Below are 20,932 nucleotides of genomic sequence, written 5' to 3'. Positions count from 1 at the left end.
AATACACACTGCTCAAAAAAATAAAGGGAACACTAAAATAACACATCCTAGGTCTGACTGAATGAAATATTCTTATTAAATACTTTTGTCTTTACATAGTTGAATGTGCTGACAACAAAATCACACAAAAATTATCAATGGAAATCAAATTTATCAACCCATGGACGTCTGGATTTGGAGTCACACTCAAAATTAAAGTGGAAAACCACACTACAGGCTGATCCAACTTTGATGTAATGTCCTTAAAACAAGTCAAAATGAGGCTCAGTAGTGTGTGTGGCCTCCACGTGCCTGTATAACCTCCCTACAATGCCTGGGCATGCTCCTGATGAGGTGGCGGATGGTCTCCTGAGGGATCTCCTCCCAGACCTGGACTAAAGCATCCGCCAACTCCTGGACAGTCTGTGGTGGATGGAGCGAGACATGATGTCCAATATGTGCTCAATTGGATTCAGGTCTGGGGAACGGGCGGGCCAGTCCATAGCATCAATGCCTTCCTCTTGCAGGAACTGCTGACACACTCCAGCCACATGAGGTCTAGCATTGTCTTGCATTAGGAAAAACCCAGGGCCAACCGCACCAGCATATGGTCTCACAAGGGGTCTGAGGATCTTATCTCGGTACCTAATGGCAGTCAGGCTACCTCTGGCGAGCACATGGAGGGCTGTGCGGCCCCCCAAAGAAATGCCACCCCACACCATGACTGACCCCCCGCCAAACCGGTCATGCTGGAGGATGTTGTAGGCAGCAGAACGTTCTCCACGGCGTCTCCAAACTGTCACGTCTGTCACATGTGCTCAGTGTGAACCTGCTTTCATCTGTGAAGAGCACAGGGCGCCAGTGGCGAATTTGCCAATCTTGGTGTTCTCTGGCAAATGCCAAACGTCGGGCCCTCATACCACCCTCATGGAGTCTGTTTCTGACCGTTTGAGCAGACACATGCACATTTGTGGCCTGCTGGAGGTCATTTTGCAGGGCTCTGGCAGTGCTACTCCTGCACCTCCTTGCACAAAGGCGGAGGTAGCGGTCCTGCTGCTAGGTTGTTGGCCTCCTCCACGTCTCCTGATGTACTGGCCTGGCTCCTGGTAGCGCCTCCATGCTCTGGACACTACGCTGACAGACACAGCAAACCTTCTTGCCACAGCTCGCATTGATGTGCCATCCTGGATGAGCTGCACTACCTGAGCCACTTGTGTGGGTTGTAGACTCCGTCTCATGCTACCACTAGAGTGAAAGCACGGCCAGCATTCAAAAGTGACCAAAACATCAGCCAGGAAGCATAGGAACTGAGAAGTGGTCTGTGGTCACCAACTGCAGAACCACTCTTTTATTGGGGGTGTCTTGCTAATTACCTATAATTTCCACCTGTTGTCTATTCCATTTGCACAACAGCATGTGAAATGTATTGTCAATCAGTGTTGCTTCCTAAGCGGACAGTTTGATTTCACAGAAGTGTGATTGACTTGGAGTTACATTGTGTTGTTTAAGTGTTCCCTTTATTTTTTTGAGCAGTGTATAACCAAATATAGCCTATTATTAGCGAAATACAGAGAGAAAGCATGCCAACCTGCATGACCCCAATGCATTTAAAAACTACACATGTCCAGACCAGTAGAAATTCTGTTAGTGCTAGTAGCTTTTTGGTCAATGGCCCATGACAAAATGTGTAGAATTGCTGGAAACTTGTTTTAAAACTGTAAAACATTTCACTCTGCCCCACGATAAAAACAATCCTAGGGGAAACACTGAAAACTGCAGTAATCACAGTGCAGTAATCACAGTGCAGTAACCACAATGCAGTAATCACAGATCCATTGCATCATGTCTTTGAGGACATTTCCTCACATCAAGGGCAACTATAGTGAGATGCATGTTATCTGCCCTTTCATATAAGAACATAAACACCTACACAGCACCTGAAACTTATATCAAAATCTTAAATCCATATTGTACATGTATAACCCAGTCCAAATGCACACGTACATGCTCATACAGGCCATACAGTGAATTGAATGGAACAGTATGTCACTGTCGCTCGGCAGACTCCTGAATTTCATGTTAGATCAATAGTTGACCTTAACACACATTTTTGGCATTATTCCCTTTTTCTTTAGTCCAGACTACTTGGCAAATGATACAAGCAGGTAGGGATTGAAAACACCCCAAACACACGCACAAAACATATTGGTTTCTTGCCCAGCCTACTCTACTGTACTTAATGTCCATGGATCATTCCCAAATTAATCCTAGCCTCAGGTGAGACGCCCTTCCAAAGCCTTGGTTACACAGCATTTCTGTCAATCTGACACCGAAGCCTGCATTCGGGAAAGATGATGAAAACTCAGCAACGATGATTCCGGTGCATGCACGCCCTACATTGCTCGAAACTGGTAGCGCAAGTTGTTGTGCCTTAATTGGGTTGTAAATAACTTATTGGTGTTGTACAGAGGTCTTTTTCATGCAATGACACAGCACCAGGGCCTAAAATTGCGGGTGGTCACTGCTCCACAGTGCAAGCATTTCAGTCGCATTTGTGAGTAAAAAGGTCCAGTATGATCACATTTATAGCTAAATAAATGCTGCAGTAGCTGTTTTCAAAGTATTTCTGCCTCGCGCTGCAGCACTACATGGCTGGGGGCTGTGAGCGCTTGAAGACATGAGTGGCAGATTCATTTTTCGAAGCGCTGCGCACAGGCATAAAAGTAGATATAATTTACTTGAAACTAAAGACTACTGAAGTGAGACTTTGTAGTTGTATTTCTTGGCTATTTGCATAGTTTTTTTAACAAGCTAGGTTGTTCTTCAATGTTTGCGTTTCAACTGCAAGGGAAGAGAAACAACGCGGGTACTCGTCAGACTATCTATAGACACAAACGTGACTGGAGTCGCGTTACCACGGCAACCTCTCGCCCTTAAAGGGGCAAGTGAAACATTTCGTCTCATCTATGATATTTTGGTTAAAAGCCTCAGGACACAAAAAATAAAATACAAAAATAAAACAATATACCACATGACTTCTTAATTTTAGCATAAAAAAATATTTTGTCTGGTAAAAAATCTGAATGTAATTAAAAAAGTACATTTTAGTCAACAGTTATGGTGTGTCACAGTCAAAGACATGGCCGTTGACTTTTTTACTTGTTGGTAATGGTATATTAGCTAACAACAATCACCACTAATGGTATGCTAATTAAATGTGCTCTATATCTGCACAGGAAATGTAAATGTTCAATCAAGATGCCTTCTAATGGCCAAGCTACCTCATGCATGAAGGAACAGGTGTGCCAGGACTAGAGGGGCAGGGAGGGAAGGAAGGAAGGGGGTTACGTTTTTGTGTAGTGGAGAGCCTTTAGCGGTTGGGTTTCCAGCATGGGAGAGATCTCCTGCAACCCTCATTACAGAATCTTACCTTGGCTGGCAACCCAGACCCAGCCCTGCTATCCATCCCTCATCTATCTATCCATCAACATAATTAACACAGAGTAAATTGGTTGCACATTCTCTGCATACTGTACATGGAGGAGCTCACTGTGTTCTCTTCATTTGACTACAATAGATCACTGTAAATGATCTGCATCTTGTACAGTACATTACTGTATCATGTTCTCTTCATGTGTTGCATTAATTAGTATCAAAACTCATATGATAATAATATCAGTGGTAGTGATCAATTACTGTAGGTGTTCAACTAATTACTGTGGTTTACAAGGTCATTTCACCACAGGAAGTGGCGTGTCCAGAACATTTTGAATAGGGTAGCCAAAGTGGGGCACAGACCCAGTTTAGGGGTACCATAACATTTTGAACCTAAATTGATGCAAGGTAGATTTTTTCAAAAGATAGAATTATAATGGTTCAATGCGGTAAATGCGTCAACTTTTAGGTTTGGCTTCCCTGTTCAAATATATCATAAATCAATTTCAAAAGTCGTGTTACAGTGTTGGCATTCAAGGTCAGTATTTTATATAAGGATATTAGCATACAGCAGTAAATTCACTTGAAAAGGCCATCCAGAGTGTGAATTATACAGTGACATTCAGGGGTCTCCATTTTTTTAACAGGACCTTCTGTGTGTAAAACGCGCTTGGCTTGTTTGTATTCATGAATGCCAAGGGAAGCCACAGATGTTTACAATAAAACAATTAACGTTCCTTCAATTCGCAAGAGGCTAAATCTATTTCACCAGACAAATCATCCATGCGAGGCAAACAGCGCCCCTCTGTCTTAGTATCTGTAGCCCATGTGTCTGATGCTGTCTGGCCAAAAAGAGTATGACATGTCATACTCAGAATCTTGAGGGGGGGATCAAAACAAAATTGGTGTCACAGGCATGGATAACTGTCGCATGTAACTTAGTTGGAGTGTAATCATGTGCAGCTGAACAATACGATGATGCAGGAACATTTGGGAATGGGATTGAGGCCCACTGGGCAAAGGGTCATGTCCTGTTAATAAAAAAAAAGTGATGGAGGGACAACATCAGCACTTTCAGTTACTCTCTCTGTGGCCAAATTAATATCTTATACACATTTCTCTGTTCATCGCCCCCGGGGAAACCGACGTGGGACTGAGGGAGAGAGCCAGAAATGTGACCCAAAAACTGGAGCGCTCTCCAACTGAAGCAGCTTGCAGTAAGCTGTGTAGTGTCAGTCAAAAGGAGGCAGGCTGTCATTACCCAGTGTACTAAAAGCTTAACAAGGCATTAAAACTTTTTACCAGATTTGAAGATCAATTGGCTGAAATCCACTCTATTGCCACTCAATGAGGCTGCAAGTCGACCAGTCTCCCTGGTTTTATCCCTTTATCTCAGTAGTTCAGAATTTCAAATATCTTGGTGTTGAAATCCTTCCCACCTTAAATGTTATTGCTAAGAGAAACTACACAGACACAATCGATTAGGTTACTTGTCATCTAGACATATGGTTTAGCTTTCCAAATTCCCTTCGAGCTCGCATTGCTATTAGTAAAATGAATGTGCTTCCCTGTGGTCATTTTGTCAGCTCAATGTTGACAAAATCCCCTGTGGGATACTGGAGTGAACTGCATTCAGTTATCTCCAAGTTCATTTGGAAGGGCAAACACCTGCGTATAACATTCTCAACAATACACAGATGGAGGTTTTCCTCTTCCGAATGTTTTATTATATTACCGGTCTTTTAGCTTACGCCCTCTAGTCACTTGGTTTGATTCTTCTTCTACCGTGTCATGGCGTGCTTTGGAGGAAGGTTTGGTGCACCCTTGGCGATTCCAAGATCTCCTATTTTCGAATATTTCCATCAAACAATCTAAGCTACGTTTTGGTTCCACAGCTGGTTACTACCTGGAACACTGCAGAAAAATCCTTTAATATCTAACGTAAATGGCACGCGGGGGGGTCCCCTATTTTTAACAACTCAGATCTTTTACTTGGTCGTCGACCAATACGTTTTCCTCAATGGAAGGATAGGGGAATTCATGTACTGGGAGATATCTACGGGGATGATAGACTTTGTTCATTTCAAGATCCTCATAAGATGTTAAGTCCCCTATATGGGGGACTTTGAGTGGTTCTGGACCAGTTCTGTGCACCGCGCACAGTGTGAATGGCTCAACATCAATTGCTTTATACTCCCTAAAGCGCTGGTTGTCTTGATTCATATGCACTATTGCAAGCGCAGCTGTGAGGCAGGGTTCAACACTAACTTTTTCCACTGGTGGCACTGGTGCTACAAACTTTTTCAGTTAGTGGCACCAGCACATGATTTGGCCATACCAATTTATTTGTATATATATCTTCTTAAATAATTGATAATGACCTGGTTTGTGTCCCATAATGTGCCTGCATTCCATACAGAACCAGGCTAATGAATGTGTGTGCCCTTGTTCTTACGTCGATTTGGATAGATTTACTGTAACAGCAAAGAAAAGAAAATGTTAAAATGAAGTGCAAAATCCTCTAGAGGGCAATTTAAAAAATAATAATACTTGATACAAAACCGATACCACGACCCAAAAAATAAAAACGGGTAGAAGTTTTTTCATGTTTGCACTCTCAAAATCCCACTTTTTCTTATAGAAAAACAACAAGACGGGATTTTCTATGTCCACAACAATGCTTAAACCACATCAGGGGACAATTGTTGAGGTCCTGGAAAAATCTGAGAAATGTAGATTTTTTAAATGATGGTGCTCACCAGCCAAATAGTTGTGTTTAGCTAGTGGTGTTTCTGTAGTGCACTTGTGATGGAGTTTTCAAAACAAATGGCCGCGGGATTGATGCAAATAATCATGATTCTGCTAGGTTGCATAGGCTACTTTGTAGTTACCTTTTAATTGCCTTTCCATCTACTGGAAGCCGGTTAGGCTATCATTAACATCGCTAACGGCAACACAAAGTGCTATCTTTCATTTGAAGGCTGTGCAAGCAGCCTATACAAGGTTCATACAGACATTGGCAAGTTAAATTCAAGGACTTTCAAGCACTTTTTAAAGCACTTAATCGTAATGTTCAAGGACCTACATTTCATATGTAATTGTTGTAATAGCCTATAGAAAAAAATCCCCCCAAAATGTATGCAAAAAGTATGCATTACCACTTTAAGATGTCTGTCTATGTGGTAGCTAGTCAGTCTTGCCATTTGAGATGTTGAAAAGTTATCGAGGGGTTACTGTATCATGTTTAAAAATGAGAAAGTGACCAAAATCTGGGTTCCCTTTGTAATGGAACGCTTTGTATGGAAGACCAACGTGAAGCCCACATCTCCCATAAAAGCTGATCAGAAATGAAATCACAGAATATTTTGGGGGGAGAAGTATAACTTCTAAATCGGCTACCAAGGAGCCTAGAGGAAATGTCTGATTTTCAAGGTAGGCTAATTCCACGATGACTGAACTGCGCATTGCAAATATTGAACCAAGATTTATCCATTCTTGTTTTAGCATTTAGGCCTACTGGTCGATATCATAACTTGGAAAATCTTTCCTACACTTTCATGCTTCTACCGCTGTCAGTCTTCACTCCACGCAACAACCAGCTGTTTGAGAGCTACACACTCTCTGCCCGTACACCCCTACTAATTTAGTGGATTCGGCTATTTCAGCCAGACAGGTGTATAAAATCGAGCACAAAGCCATGCAATCTCTACAGACAAACATTGTTAGTAGAATGGCCGTACTGAAGAGCTCAGTGACTTTCAACTTGGCACCGTCATTGGATGCCACCTTTCCAACAAGTCAGTTCGTCAAATTTCTGCCCTGCTAGAGCTGTCCCGGTCGACTGCAAGTGCTTTTATTGTGAAGTGGAAATTTCCCGGAGCAACAATGGCAGTGGAAACGCGTTCTCTGGAGTGATGAATCACGCTTCACAATCTGGCAGTCCAATGGACGAATCTGGGTTTGGAGGATGCCAAAGAGAACGGTACCTGCCCCAATGCATAGTGCCAACTGTAAAGTTTGGTGGAAGAGGTATAATAGTCTGGGGCTGTATTTCATGGTTTGGGCTAGGCCCCCAGTGAAGGGAAACATTAACCATACAGCATTAACCACACAATGACATTCTAGACGATTCTGTGCTTCCAACTTTGTGGCAACAGTTTGGGGAAGGCCCTTTCATGTTTCAGCATGTCCCCATGTACAAAGCGAGGTCCATACAGAAATGGTTTGTTTTGATTGGTGTGGAAGAACTTGAATGGCCTGCACAAAGACCTGACCTCAACCCCATCGAAGACCTTTGGGATGAATTGGAACGCCAACTAAGAGCCAGGCCTAATTACCCAACATCAGTGTCCAACCTCACTAATATGCTTGTGGCTGAATGTAAGCAGGGCCCCTTAGAAATGTTCCAACATGTAGTGGAAAGCCTTCCCAGAAGAGTGGAGTCTGTTATAGCAGCAAAGGGGGTACCAACGCCATGTTAATGCCTGTGCTTTTGGAATGAGATGTTCAACGAGAAGGTGTCCACATACTTTTGGCTATGTAGTGTATGTCGACCTCTGACACACACAGACAGCCTATTTAAATAAATAATGATCATAAAAAAAGAAGCAAATTGTGGACCAGAAACGAACGTAACCAGGTTTTAAAAAAATGGCACAGGCACCCTTGCAACCAATACAAAATGTGTGTCACACTGCCAAGTCAAACATTGGCAAATGCGACTGTTTTGGTCGCAGTATCGAACCCTGCTGTGAGGATCACAGACACAGGAAATCGTATATTTGAATAGGGAGCGACACGTGACATTTTCTGGCCTATCCAGACAAAGGAGCGATTTCCTGTGCCTGTGAACCTCGTGGCTGTGCTTGCATATGGAACGAGAGTCTGGCGGATGCAACAATAGCAGTTCCATCTCGCTGTGATGTTCTCATATGGATCAACAGGAAAAAAATACAAAAAGAATTCTCATAGCATTTATACCAGACCACTGTCTCTTGGTCACAGATATTACTTTGTACTTAAAGCTGAAGTTTTAACGAGTCTGCACATATTTGAATGGTGTCTGCGTCGCTCAGTGGACGTTTGGCAGAGAAGTCTGTCCTTAGTTATATGAAACGGTGCCAATATTGTACTTTCGCTAAGTATGATCACATTTATTTGACCGTTATAAGAAAGGTGAAATCTTATAGTAAGTCGTTTATAATTTGATTCTCACTATATTTAGAAATATTGCAGTCATTTCAAGCCCCATTGTCTCACCTTTGTAATATCATCCATTTGAAACACAACCAAAACAAACGGCAAATGCATAGAGTCATTGTGTGCTATGAATATGGGCCCAAACACTTCATCAATACAAACATAAGTGAATTTGTTGCCCTAAAATGGGGGGACTTTATACAAAAGGGTTTATCATCCCTCACCTGACATACAAAACATTAGGAACACCTGTTCTGTCTATGACATTACACATTTTAGCAGATGCTCTTATCCAGAGCGACTTTCAGTAGTGAGTGCATGTTGTTGTACTGGTCCCCCGTGGGAATCAAACCCACAACCCTGGTGTTTGTGGGTTCCACTTCAGTGTACATGAAGGGGAAGAGACAGGTTAAAGACTAAATATTTAAGTGCCTTTGAATGGGGTATGGTAGTAGGTGCCAGGCTCACTGGTTTGAGTGTGTCAAGAACTATAATGCTGCTGGGTCTTTCACACAACAGTTTCCTGCGTGTATCAAAAATGGTCCAGCTTGACACAACCGTGGGAAGCATTGGAGTCAACATGGGCCAAGCATCCCTGTGGAATGCATTCGACACCTTGTAGAGTCCATGTCCCGAGGCTGTTCTGAGGGGAAAAGGTGGTGCAACTCAACATTAGCAAGGTGTTCACTTTGTGATATATTGCTCATGAGTTTTTATTTTTATTTCCTTCTTTTTTTCCCATGTATGTTTATTTAGTTTGATCCCTTAGGTCTTCGGGCGGGATGCGATTGGGATGGGGGAGGGGGGTGTAACTACCCTTTGTATGCACACATTATCCCTAGGTCCATTCACTCCATGTTTGTAATTGGCTTTAATGAAAAGCTGCATGTTTCAATTTTAAGGGCCGACTCTGCAACAAGGAGTTCTTATTTGGCCTTGTCTGTGCAGCCATTTAGCGTTACAAAAATAGGACCCTAGTGTAAGAAGTGGCCTTAAAATCAAAAGGTGCAATAAAAGGGAAATGATCAAGAGGTGGAGGGAGTGCCCCTGGAATAAGTCCATGCGAATTTCCTGAAGCACGAAAGAATAGATAAAAAAACTGGGCAATAAAAAGCTAGTGTTTCTTCGCCATAGCCACCCATTATTTTTCCCACCCTGATTGGGAGTTCTTTAAGTAATGGAGAGCTAAGATCATGGTCATCTTATGTAAACGGTGGTGCTACTTCGTCGATTCCTACCCGGTTTACTGCAGTTTGATTAATCTTATAAGGCAAAATGCAGACTAAGAATGCTAACTGAGTAAGTGTTTGTTGACAAAGTTAAAATACTGGGTGAGAAGAAGAAAAAGATTTAAAACATACAGTACAATTCAGGAGGTACAATACAAAGCTGATGGATGGTAATAAAAAAAAATAGCAATTCACTATTCATTCAAGAACCTTTGATACAGCAATGCAACGATGACCGATTTACAAACTGCAAGATACAAAGGCTCGGGGACCCCTAATCATGGTCCTGGGGACCCAAAGGCTCGGGGATCCCTAATCATGGTCCTGGGGACCCAAAGGGGTGGACATATTTGTTTTCACTCTAGCACTACACACCTCATTCCACTAATCACTGGTTTGATGATGAGTTGATTATTGGAATTGGGTGTAGTACTAGGGCAACAAACAAAAAAATGTGCAGTCATTTGGTTCCCCAGGAGCAGGAAACTGCAATAGCTGATTAGCCATGGCAAAGAACTTGGTCCACTGACAACATTCTAATCATCCCATTTCATAAGCACCTAGAGTTACTAGAGTCGGCATTGATCTTTGCACTTTTGTTTCAGTATTTGCTGATTAGTGAGAAAACCCATTATAATATCATCATTCAAATTATGAAAATATACAACACATTTGGATGCAAACAGGAAGATATTCCTTGAAAAGATAGTAAAGATTACACTACTACCGTTGTCTTTAATTATGATGTTGATATTCTGGGTAGACTAAACTAGTTGTAGTCAGGAGACAATTTTTATACTGCATTATGCTACGCCAGTCAGTCAACCAACCAACTTTATGGTCTTCCCCACTCTTGCCCGTGACATCTCCGGCAAATCTGTCGCAACTTTATTTCTCTCCCGGTGCGTGAACATAAACAGAGTGGCTACTAGGCTCGTGCCAGCCAGTGTCAGTTGGACTCCCACTCGTAAAGCCACCGCCCTGGCAAAAAAATAAAGCGCCCGTGCCGCACACCAAGGCTTCCTGCTCATGAAAGGGGCTGTGGAGCTGGTGGGAGCAAGCAGTCATAGCCAGAGCCAGGACCAGGGCCAGAGCCAGGACCAGGGCCAGAGCCAGGGCCAGAGCCAGAGCCAGGACCAGAGCCAGGGCCAGAGCCAGGGCCAGGACCAGGGCCAGAGCCAGAGCCAGAGCCAGAGCCAGAGCCAGAGCCAGAGCCAGGACCAGAGCCAGAGCCAGAGCCAGAGCCAGAGCCAGAGCCAGAGCCAGGGCCAGAGCCAGGACCAGGACCAGAGCCAGAGCCGGGGCCAGAGCCAGGACCAGAGCCAGGGCCAGGGCCAGAGCCAGAGCCAGGGCCAGAGCCAGGGCCAGAGCCAGGACCAGGGCCAGAGCCAGGACCAGGGCCAGAGCCAGGACCAGGGCCAGAGCCAGGGCCAGAGCCAGAGCCAGGACCAGAGCCAGGGCCAGAGCCAGAGCCAGGGCCAGAGCCAGAGCCAGAGCCAGAGCCAGGACCAGGGCCAGAGCCAGGGCCAGGGCCAGAGCCAGGGCCAGAGCCAGGACCAGAGCCATAGCCAGGACCAGGGCCAGGGCCAGGGCCAGGGCCAGAGCCAGAGCCAGAGCCAGAGCCAGAGCCAGAGCCAGAGCCAGGGCCAGGACCAGAGCCAGGACCAGAGCCAGGACCAGAGCCAGGACCAGGGCCAGAGCCGCATGACTGCTGTTCATAATAGAAAGGTGTAGCTGTGTAAAACAGCCTCTCAACTCTCCCCGTCCAATAAAAGGATGTTTTTATGTGTAATTATTTTCCCCCTGTGAGCTGAGATTGGCTGCAGAAAAAGGCACACAGAGAGAGAGAGAGAGAAAGAGGGGGAGAGGGCTCGTGAGAGTCTCGCAGTCATGATTATACCAGGAGAGGGAGGAAGAAGGAAGAGGGGAGGAGGAGGAGGGCGCTCTCTGGCAGCCGTCTGCATGGAAACTCCGGGCCGAGGAGAAGCAAGCGAATAAAGAGGAGCAGAAACAGAAGCGCTATAGGGACCCTGCCTGCTAGGAAATGAAGAGAGGAGGCTTAGCTCGGCTTGGCTGGAGCGAGGCGTTGAGTGACCTTTGGAAAGCCACGTTTGGCTTTGAAAGCAAAACGCAGACGGTTTGCTGGTGGTGGTGTGTTTATGTGTGAGTGGGGTGGTCTGTGGTCGTGTGTTATCTCGAAGACAGCGAGACACGCGACCGCCATCGCAGCAAGCACTGATCAACTCTGTGATGTTCAACGAAGGTATGCTCCTCAGTAGTGTGGGGCTGCGTTGCACTCTGCACAGGCTAAAAGAGGCCTGTCAAAGCTTTGTTTGTACTGTATGGACGTCACCATAAAGGAATTCAACCGCCAGTTCACTCACGTTCACACTGAGATGTTAACAGGTACACCACATTGCAGGTGTATTGTAACAGGTACCTACAATGAGGTTCATTGTATGTGGGATGAAAATGTTTGGGGCCCTGCATCAATCACTGCATCCAAGGAGAAAGGCAACAGACAAGTTGCTAGATGGAGAAAATGCTAATTATGCTTATTGTGAGGTAGAAGGGGTGCTATTTGGATGCAAGTCTTCTTCTTGGGTAATTAAGAAATACTTTAACATAGCACTCCTGGTTAACCCTTTAGAATCCATCATTATGTTGTACAAGACAAAAGCCATCTGACCAACACATTTCCACCTTCCTCAGGGTCATTTCATTGTGAAGATGCTAACATGGCGACAGAGGGGAGGAATGTCAGAGCAACTTAAGCCTTGTTCACATAAATAATGCATATACGATTCAAATCTGTTATTTTTCCTGCAGTCTTAACAGCCAAAAAGCACATGGAATTGGATATTTCAAGCCACCTTCGTAGATTATTTGAAGTCAAATACAAATCTGATTCCTTCCAATGTGACTTGTGTCTGAACGGTCAAATCTGATTTACTGGTCCTCAAGTAGGTTTTAGACTGTTATTTGTCATCTCTTGTTGCTTGCTAGCTACTCTGTTGACGGCTTGACAAGAACATGTGGTAGCTAACTAGCTTTTTCATTGACCCCATTTAGTCATCTGGTTGATTGTTTGGTCAATAGGCTGTTGGTCGACTGAGATTTTTTGTTGTCAAGCTGTCCTGGGATGGTACAGTCCATCATTATAAAACAGGCATCTCCAAAGTAAGGCACACATTCCGCGAGGGTATTTGCCTTCAAATCAAATCAAATTTATTTATAAAGATCTTCTTACATCAGCTGATATCTCAAAGTGCTGTACAGAAACCCAGCCTAAAACCCCAAACTGCAAGCAATGCAGGTGTAGGCACGCCAAGCAATTTGAGAAAATGTTGAAATAAGTGTAATTGCAATGGTTTTCCATAAATTGCTACTGCTTGGAACCTGAAACCATTTGTGAGTATTCCTTACAGTATGTGTGAAGATCATGTGTCTTGGGTATAATTAAAAATCTTGAGTTTAGTAGGGGAGACTGGCTTAGACGCTTAGGAGCGTCTCGCTCCGGAATGTGCTCTCTCCCGCCAATTTGTGCACATTCAATGTCTCATTTTGGGCTCTCGAGTGGCGCAGCGGTCTAAGGCACTGCGTCTCAGTGCTAGAGGAGTCACTACAGACCCTGGTTTGATTCCAGGCTGTATCACAACCGTCTGCGATTTGGAGTCCCATAGGGCGGCGCACAATTGGCCCAGTGTCGTCCGGGTTAGGGTCTGGCCGGGGTAAATAAGAATTTGTTCCTAACTGCCATGCCTAGTTAAATAAAGGTTAAATTAAAATAAATATATTTTAAAAATCTTCATTATGTAAATTGTTTTCCTTTTGATTGTTAGTGTCTATCAATTCACTATTACATACAGTACCAGTTAAAACTTGGACACACTAACACATACAAGGGTTTTTCTTTATTTTTACTACATTGTAGAATAATAACACATCAAAACTATGAAATAACACATACGGAATCATGTAGTAACCAAACTTGTTAAACAAAATATATTTTAAATTCAAAGTAGCCACCCTTCGCCTTGATGAGAGCTTTGAACACTCTTGAAATGCTTTTCCAACAGTCGTGAAGGAGTTCCCACATATGCTGAGCACTTGTTGGCTGCTTTTCCTTCATTCTGCGGTCCAACTCATCCCAAACCATCTGTCACGTAAAGAGAGCAAGGGTTGAGGGAATAGGGAATGTTTTTCCTAAACAAATGAGGGATTTCGGTAACAGAACTTTTCAGTCAGAATTGGCTGCAATTATGTTGCATCTTCAGCAACACGGACAGCATGATAAACACTATTAATGTTCTGTGGTCATTGCTGCATCAGGGAGGAGAGAGAGACAATGGGTGCTAGTCACAGTCACTTGCTGTCATTTCTTTAACACAGCACAGCAAGTCTGAGCCCAGCCCCTCACAGTCAAATCAATTGCGGCCTGACTCCCTCTAATCATTTGTGTCTTAATTATTTAATCAAACAGTGCCCTTAAAGCATTAGACAACCTCAGTGCATATAGTTGATTTGATTAAAACACATAGGATGTGTCTATATATGGCCCAAAGAAATGTATCAATTGATTGGTCGAAAGATCAGACGACTCTCGGTCGACCATGATTTTTTTTTTAGTCGGGAACAGTCCTAGACCCTGTAATCTTTGGCTACATTAAATGTTTCTTCATGTAGCCAATGCTTCACCTATTCCTCTTTGATTTAGAAGATATTGTTGCACAAACAAGTGCTGATTTAGGCCTACACCAACACTGGTATCAGGCTAGCTAGTCAGCTTACTAGCGATTAGCATTAGCGGCTAAAACAATTTAGCTAAAACTTGCTAAGAAAAGAAAAACTAGCTGTTTGCAGATGTAATAGTGTAATTATAGAGTGCTTGTGGATTTATATTAAGAAGCAAAGTGGAAACAACATGTTGCATGTGGTGCATTGACCATGCAGACTGAATGCAAGTGTCTTGTGGTCAAGTAGCAATAAATGCGCTCCTTGAGTGACAGGGGGCGGGGCTACATCTGTGTGGAAAGTGGCATGGAGAGAGAGAGAGGGGGAAAGTGGAAAGGGTTTACTCAAGTAGCGGTGTAAACGATAAAAATCGACGTTACATGCGGCATATCACATTTAACAAACCAAACATTCAAATACCATTATAGAATGTAAAGTCAAAACCCAAACCGGTCTGTGCATCAATATATTCAAATACAGATTACCGCCTAGCCCTAGCTATAGCACAACAAAATGTGGAATAAGTCAAGGGATATGAATACTTTCTGAAGGCACTGATTGTCAGGGCAGACAATGCTAACTATTGTTTGTATATTGTTGTATTTTAAGTTTGTGAAACTCTTCTTGTCTATCAGTGTATCCGTGTTTTGTTACCTGTCACGTTTTGTGTTTTTTTTGTGGAACCCAGGAAGAAAAGCTATTGGGGAACCGAATAAACCAATCAAGTTTGATTCCAGGCTGTATCACAACCGGCCGTGATTGGGAGTCCTCTAAGGCGGCGCACAATTGGCCCAACCGGATTAGGGTTTGGCTGGGGTAGGCCTTCATTGTAAATAAGAATTTGTTATTCTTAACTGACTTGCCTCGTTAAATAAAAAATTAAAAAAACAATAACTAGTCAAACAATCAAAAATGTTATCCGCTCACATCTATTTCTCCCTTCATCTGAAGCTATCAATCAAATGGACTTTGATATAGGTTTATCCAGCTTAGAATGTTGTCTGACATTAAAAAAGACAACGTGCCCCAAATACTGTCAATGTTCCCAGCAGAGCAAAAACATGCAGATCAGCTGATGGCATTGTCTGCTTTACTGCCTGCGCTTTTCTGAACGGAGACTGTGAGAGCAACCTGTGAGCGCATGGCATATGGGGTGATATAATCGAATTAATCATAGACATGAGCAGAGACAATTGCGCAAGAGTGCTTCGGGGGCATGTGTTGTATGACTTACTCTGCTGCACTGTATTCAAGTCAAGTCAGCCAACATTAAAACCATTCACTGTCAACGCTAAGAACATTGGAACCAAATACATCATTCTCATAGACAGTACATTGTCCAGTCTCAGTCAATATTGTATAAGTAAGACACTAATGAAAATCTGGTCGAATTCCAGTCTGGCCCTATTGTCCACTCTCAGCCAAGCCCTAGAGTGTTCAGGAAAGGGTTCGACATGTTTGACTACCCAGCATGCCCCTGCCTCTCTCTAGGCTCCTCTGCTCTGCTCTTTTCTGCTCTCTCTTACATCATAATACAGTGGATTCAGATCAGGACATCGGCTGCACTGCATAGCCTGCTTATATAACTGAACTTTTTCTAAGCTTTCAGCACCACTGCCCCATACAGAGAGAGAGACAGAGAGACAGAGAGAGAGAAACCAAAAGAGAGAGAGACAGAGAGACAGAGAGACAGAGAGAGAAATCAAAAGAGAGAGAGACAGAGAGACAGAAACCAAAAGAGAGAGAGACAGAGAGACAGAGAAACAGAGAGAGAGAAACCAAAAGAGAGAGAGAGACAGAGACATATACAGTACTGTAGACAAAAATAAGCTGGGAGAGGCTGAAGAAGGTCACCTCAGCACCCCTGAAGAGGGCCAGCCTGCCAGCCATCTCAAATACACACACACACACACACACACACACAGAGGGGAGCAGGTCACATAGGGCTACGGAATGACTGCTCCACTCCTCCTTCTCTCTTATTCATTCCTTATGCTTACTGATATTCCCCCATGCCAAACATAAACAGTATGCACTAATACACATGTAATAGACCATGTACTGTAGACATTAGTGCATTCATTTGTTTGTGATGGAACTCAAAATGTAGGAGGCTGAGTTACTGTACACAAGTGCTAAAATGTGATTACAGATGCTTTCCAAAGCTCACAATTGGGTTTATTTGTAAGAGTATGCTTTCAGAAAAATGTTTATGGTGTAATGTCTGATTTGACCAAGGCTAATAATCAACAGAGGCAAAGAACACGGGTTTTTTAAAACAAGTAGGTAATGATTAATGTACTGTATAGGTGGAAATCTGGATGAAAGCCAAGGGCTCGCTGTATTAGGCTTTATCGTGAAGCTAGGAACAAAATATCTTCCTCACGAATGAAAACAGTTATCAGTAGGCTATCCCCGAGAAAAACGACTTGGGAGGTCATCTTGCTTGCATACTGACAATGTCAAAAGAAAGGGCATTCTATCTTCGAGTTGTCAATTTGAATCAGTACAAAAACAAAAAAGCCTTCCATCGGTAATTGAAGTCTGTGAAGATCAAGAACTTCAACATTCTACGCAGAGAGAGGACGTGCGCTGAATGTGCTTTGAATATGGAAACCTGAGCCATTGTAATATAGCTGTCAGAATTGAAATATGGGTCCATAGTATGACAGATGTAAAAGTGATATCTGAAGATAGAGGAGAAATTCCATTCAAGAACATTTAAGGGTCTTTACTGTTTGACAGGGCGGAGAAAAAAGACGAACAACACATTTATTACAATAGAATAGTAAGTAACATTGTACCAAGCTATTAATATTACACAGTAACTCGTGAATTTCCTAAACAAGGCTAAATGATATATGGCTGTGCATAACTGTCATGTGTCCCATTATATTTTTCAGGACTATATTGTATTATTATGCACTATGAGAGTCAGAAGGAAAATGGTATTATCGTATCAATATTAATGTTGTTATAGGCCTATAATTATCACTTTCATTCTGCAGTATCATAGCAAATGTGATGTGTCATTTGTACTGTAACCCTTGGAAGTTGTCAGAGTCAATATAAGTTATCTAAAGTATTTTCTGCAAATGTGTTGCAAACATACCCACAACAGCTTTGAACAATATGACATTTACTGTCTAATTTTATGCCAAAATAATATTTGAACCTCCTACACAAAAAATACACACCACATAGCTTACACACTAATAGACAAAGACGCACATACGCGCGCGTGTGTGTGTGTGTGTGTGTGTGTGTGTGTGTGTGTGTGTGTGTGTGTGTGCGCGCGCGTGCTTGTGTGCAGTATCATAAATCCAAATTAGGCCCTTCAATGGACTATCTGAACACATTGCACACTGACTATCTGCACTGACACAACTGCATGCACAATGAAAACACTAACAACAACAGGAGCCTAATTGCGTCGGATTATATTTTAGCAACCAAACTTTAGGAGGCCAAACTGAAGCTATACTGTAGCCTACATGGTGCTGCTTATCTGTCAAACCATGCAGCTACAGTGGCTAGCTTGGACAGATGAATACGCACAAATGCAACATGCAAGGTGGGTAGTACACGTTTGGAAGCAAGTACGTGTCAATGAGACTCACCCGTCAGGTTCTTCAGCGGATTTAGACGAGAATACGGTTGTTTTGAGACAGAAACTGGGATGAAAAAAGTCAAAGCCTCCCCGTATCCAGTGCAAGTGAAGTGGTAGGGAATGCAACTGCACAACACTGGGTTTTTATTTCTAAATCCCTCCGCAACGTACTGTCTCGTACAGTTCCTCTATTGCACTTAAACAAAGTCGCTAGGTGCTCGTTATTTGGGATTTTCCTTTAGGTATGTGCAAAAAAAGTGCTCCAGTATCGTTTCGACAGTGAAATGGAATCAAGAGAACTGCTAGGATTTCTCTTCCCTCCGCTTATGTATACAGTATGGGGTGAGCATAAAACCATTTTTTAGAAAACTATCTACCGCTCTCTACAGGAATACCACAGTAAATTACAAACACATCTGCCTTCTTTGATAAAAACGACAATAAAAAAATAGCAATACTTGTTTTGAATATGAGGCCATCAGTCTGAATAGAAATGAATACAGTTTCTGAGATGTTGAGCATCTCTTGGCATCCACACGTATCTGGCGCGGCGGGTTATCCTCGTCCTTATAAAGGTCTGCTGAAGATGCGCTCCACCTCCTCCCTTCGGAATTAGAAAGACCTCTACCTTGTGTTACCTGAAGATGAGGTGAGTTGAGGATCAGGAGCTTTTTCTCTATAATACAACATAACATTTTCCAAACATACAATTAAATACACTATAATACATTAAGCATACGAGAGGAAAACATGAATACAACAATTCTTACTATAGGCTATGCTTATAATTATTATGTTAGACCTTCAACAGTGGTGTAAAGTACTTAGGAAAAATACTTTAAAAGTGCTACTTGTGTTTTTTGAGGTATCTGTACTTTACTTTACTATCTATACTTTTGTAAACTTTTACTTTTACTTCACTACATTCCTAAAGAAAATAATTTACTTTTTACTCCATACATTTTCCCTGACACCCTAAAGTACTGTTACATGTTGAATGCTTAGCAGGACAGGAAAATTGTCAAATTCACGCACTTATCAAGAGAACATCCCTGGTCATCCTTACTGCCTCTGATCTGGCGGACTCACTAAACACACATGCTTTGTTTGTAAAGATGTCTGAGTGATGGAGTGTGCCCCTGACTATACTTTCTTTTTTTTAAACTAGAAAATAAAGCTGTCTGGTTTGCTTAATATAAGATTTTTGATATGATTTATACTTTTACTTTAACTTTTGATACTTAAGTATATTTTAGCAATTGCATTTACCTTTGATACTTAATTAGATTTAAAAGCAACTACTTTTATACTTTCTCTCAACTCCAACCTGTCCCTTGCTTCATTCTAAGGTGACGTGGTAAAACACAAGTCTCGCTTCCATTCGGTCTGAATAATCACCCTCTAGCACACTAACATTCCTATCATGGCTGACTGCAGATATTTCCATCAGTAGCCTACTAGACCCTTTCCAAGGTGTTAAGAACTCATATACAGTAAACATTATGATATTTCTGCTATTTGTCACGCCCTGACCTTAGAGATCCTTTTTCTTCTCTATTTTGGTTAGGTCAGGGTATGACTAGGGTGGGCAATCTAGTTTTCCAATTTTTTTGTTTGGCCTGGTATGGTTCCCAATCAGAGGCAGCTGTCTATCGTTGTCTCTGATTGGGGATCATACTTAGGCAGCCTTTTTTCCCACCTTAGTTTGTGGGATCTTGATTTTGTATAGTTGCTGTGTAGCCTGCAGAACTTTATGTTCGTTTTGTATTTTGTTGTTTTTCAAATGTTAATTTGTATAAAAGTAAGATGTTCCTCTACCACGCTGCACCTTGGTCTCCTCATTCAAACGATGAGCGTAACACTATTAGAGATAACTCACCCATTAAATGACGCTGGGTTTGAGAAATCATGATGCATGATGATAAGCTGTATGCTGCCAAGGCATTAACGATGATTCAGGCCATTTTATCCATTTCCATCTCATCTAACCGCTGCATGGACTTGGCTGAGAAAATGTATGCTTACTAGCCCAACATCAGACACATCCATCTAATCTTCTGTACCAATATGTATAGAGAAAAGCACAGTGTAAAGTGTATTGAGATGTGTTTTCTAAACATTTAATGCTAGAACATGTGAACTCTACATTGGACGGAGTCAACTACCGATTCAGATCAACTGGGGAAGGAAATGGTTGTTGGTTGTTGCTTTTGTGCAAATACATGTACTACTGTGCCAGTCAGATTAAAGATCTTTCCCTTCTTTACTAAACCCTCGTCAACATAGTTTGTACCTGACTGATGTACAAAAGATAGGATCTGTGAGGTTTGATATGGGTACCCACTGGGCACAGACGTCAATTCAACGTCTATTCCACATTGCTTGAACGTAATTTCATTGAAACCAGTGTGTGCCCAGTGGGTAGTTGCTACCATTTGATTTGGCGGTGGCTCTCTTTGATGACAGCATCCTCCATTTCATCACACTGAGCAACAGTACTTTTTCCCGGAACAAAGCAGCTACTCCACCAGAGGCTCACCTACCGACAGCCTGATCGAAACACACACACCAGGAGACAGAAATTAACCCTGGTGGAGACTGTGTGTGTGTGTGTGTGTGTGTGTGTGTGTGTGCCTTGACCAAATCAGAAATTATGCCACAAAACATTTTCTGAAAGCATACTCTTAAAAATAAACCAATTGTGGGCTTCAGTTAAATTGGTGATAATTATGATAAATGAAAAAGT

At 42.6% G+C, this 20,932-nt stretch overlaps 1 long non-coding RNA gene across 1 annotated transcript in view; it reads right to left on the bottom strand.

Moving 5' to 3' along the window:
- The window catches only part of LOC118942050, a 150,744-nt gene extending 131,840 nt beyond the window's left edge, over window positions 1–18,904 (bottom strand). Inside the window, exon 1 of the long non-coding RNA XR_005037956.1 lies at window positions 18,197–18,904. This is a non-coding gene — a long non-coding RNA (uncharacterized LOC118942050). The remainder of the gene's footprint in view (window positions 1–18,196) is intronic.
- Window positions 18,905–20,932: the final 2,028 nt, after the last annotated feature.

The sequence above is a fragment of the Oncorhynchus mykiss genome, chromosome 20 (genome assembly GCF_013265735.2).
Source record: "Oncorhynchus mykiss isolate Arlee chromosome 20, USDA_OmykA_1.1, whole genome shotgun sequence".
Lineage (NCBI taxonomy): Eukaryota > Metazoa > Chordata > Actinopteri > Salmoniformes > Salmonidae > Oncorhynchus > Oncorhynchus mykiss.
The sequence above is the reverse complement of the archived record's forward strand: the minus strand, read 5'-3'. Positions and strand labels throughout refer to the sequence as shown.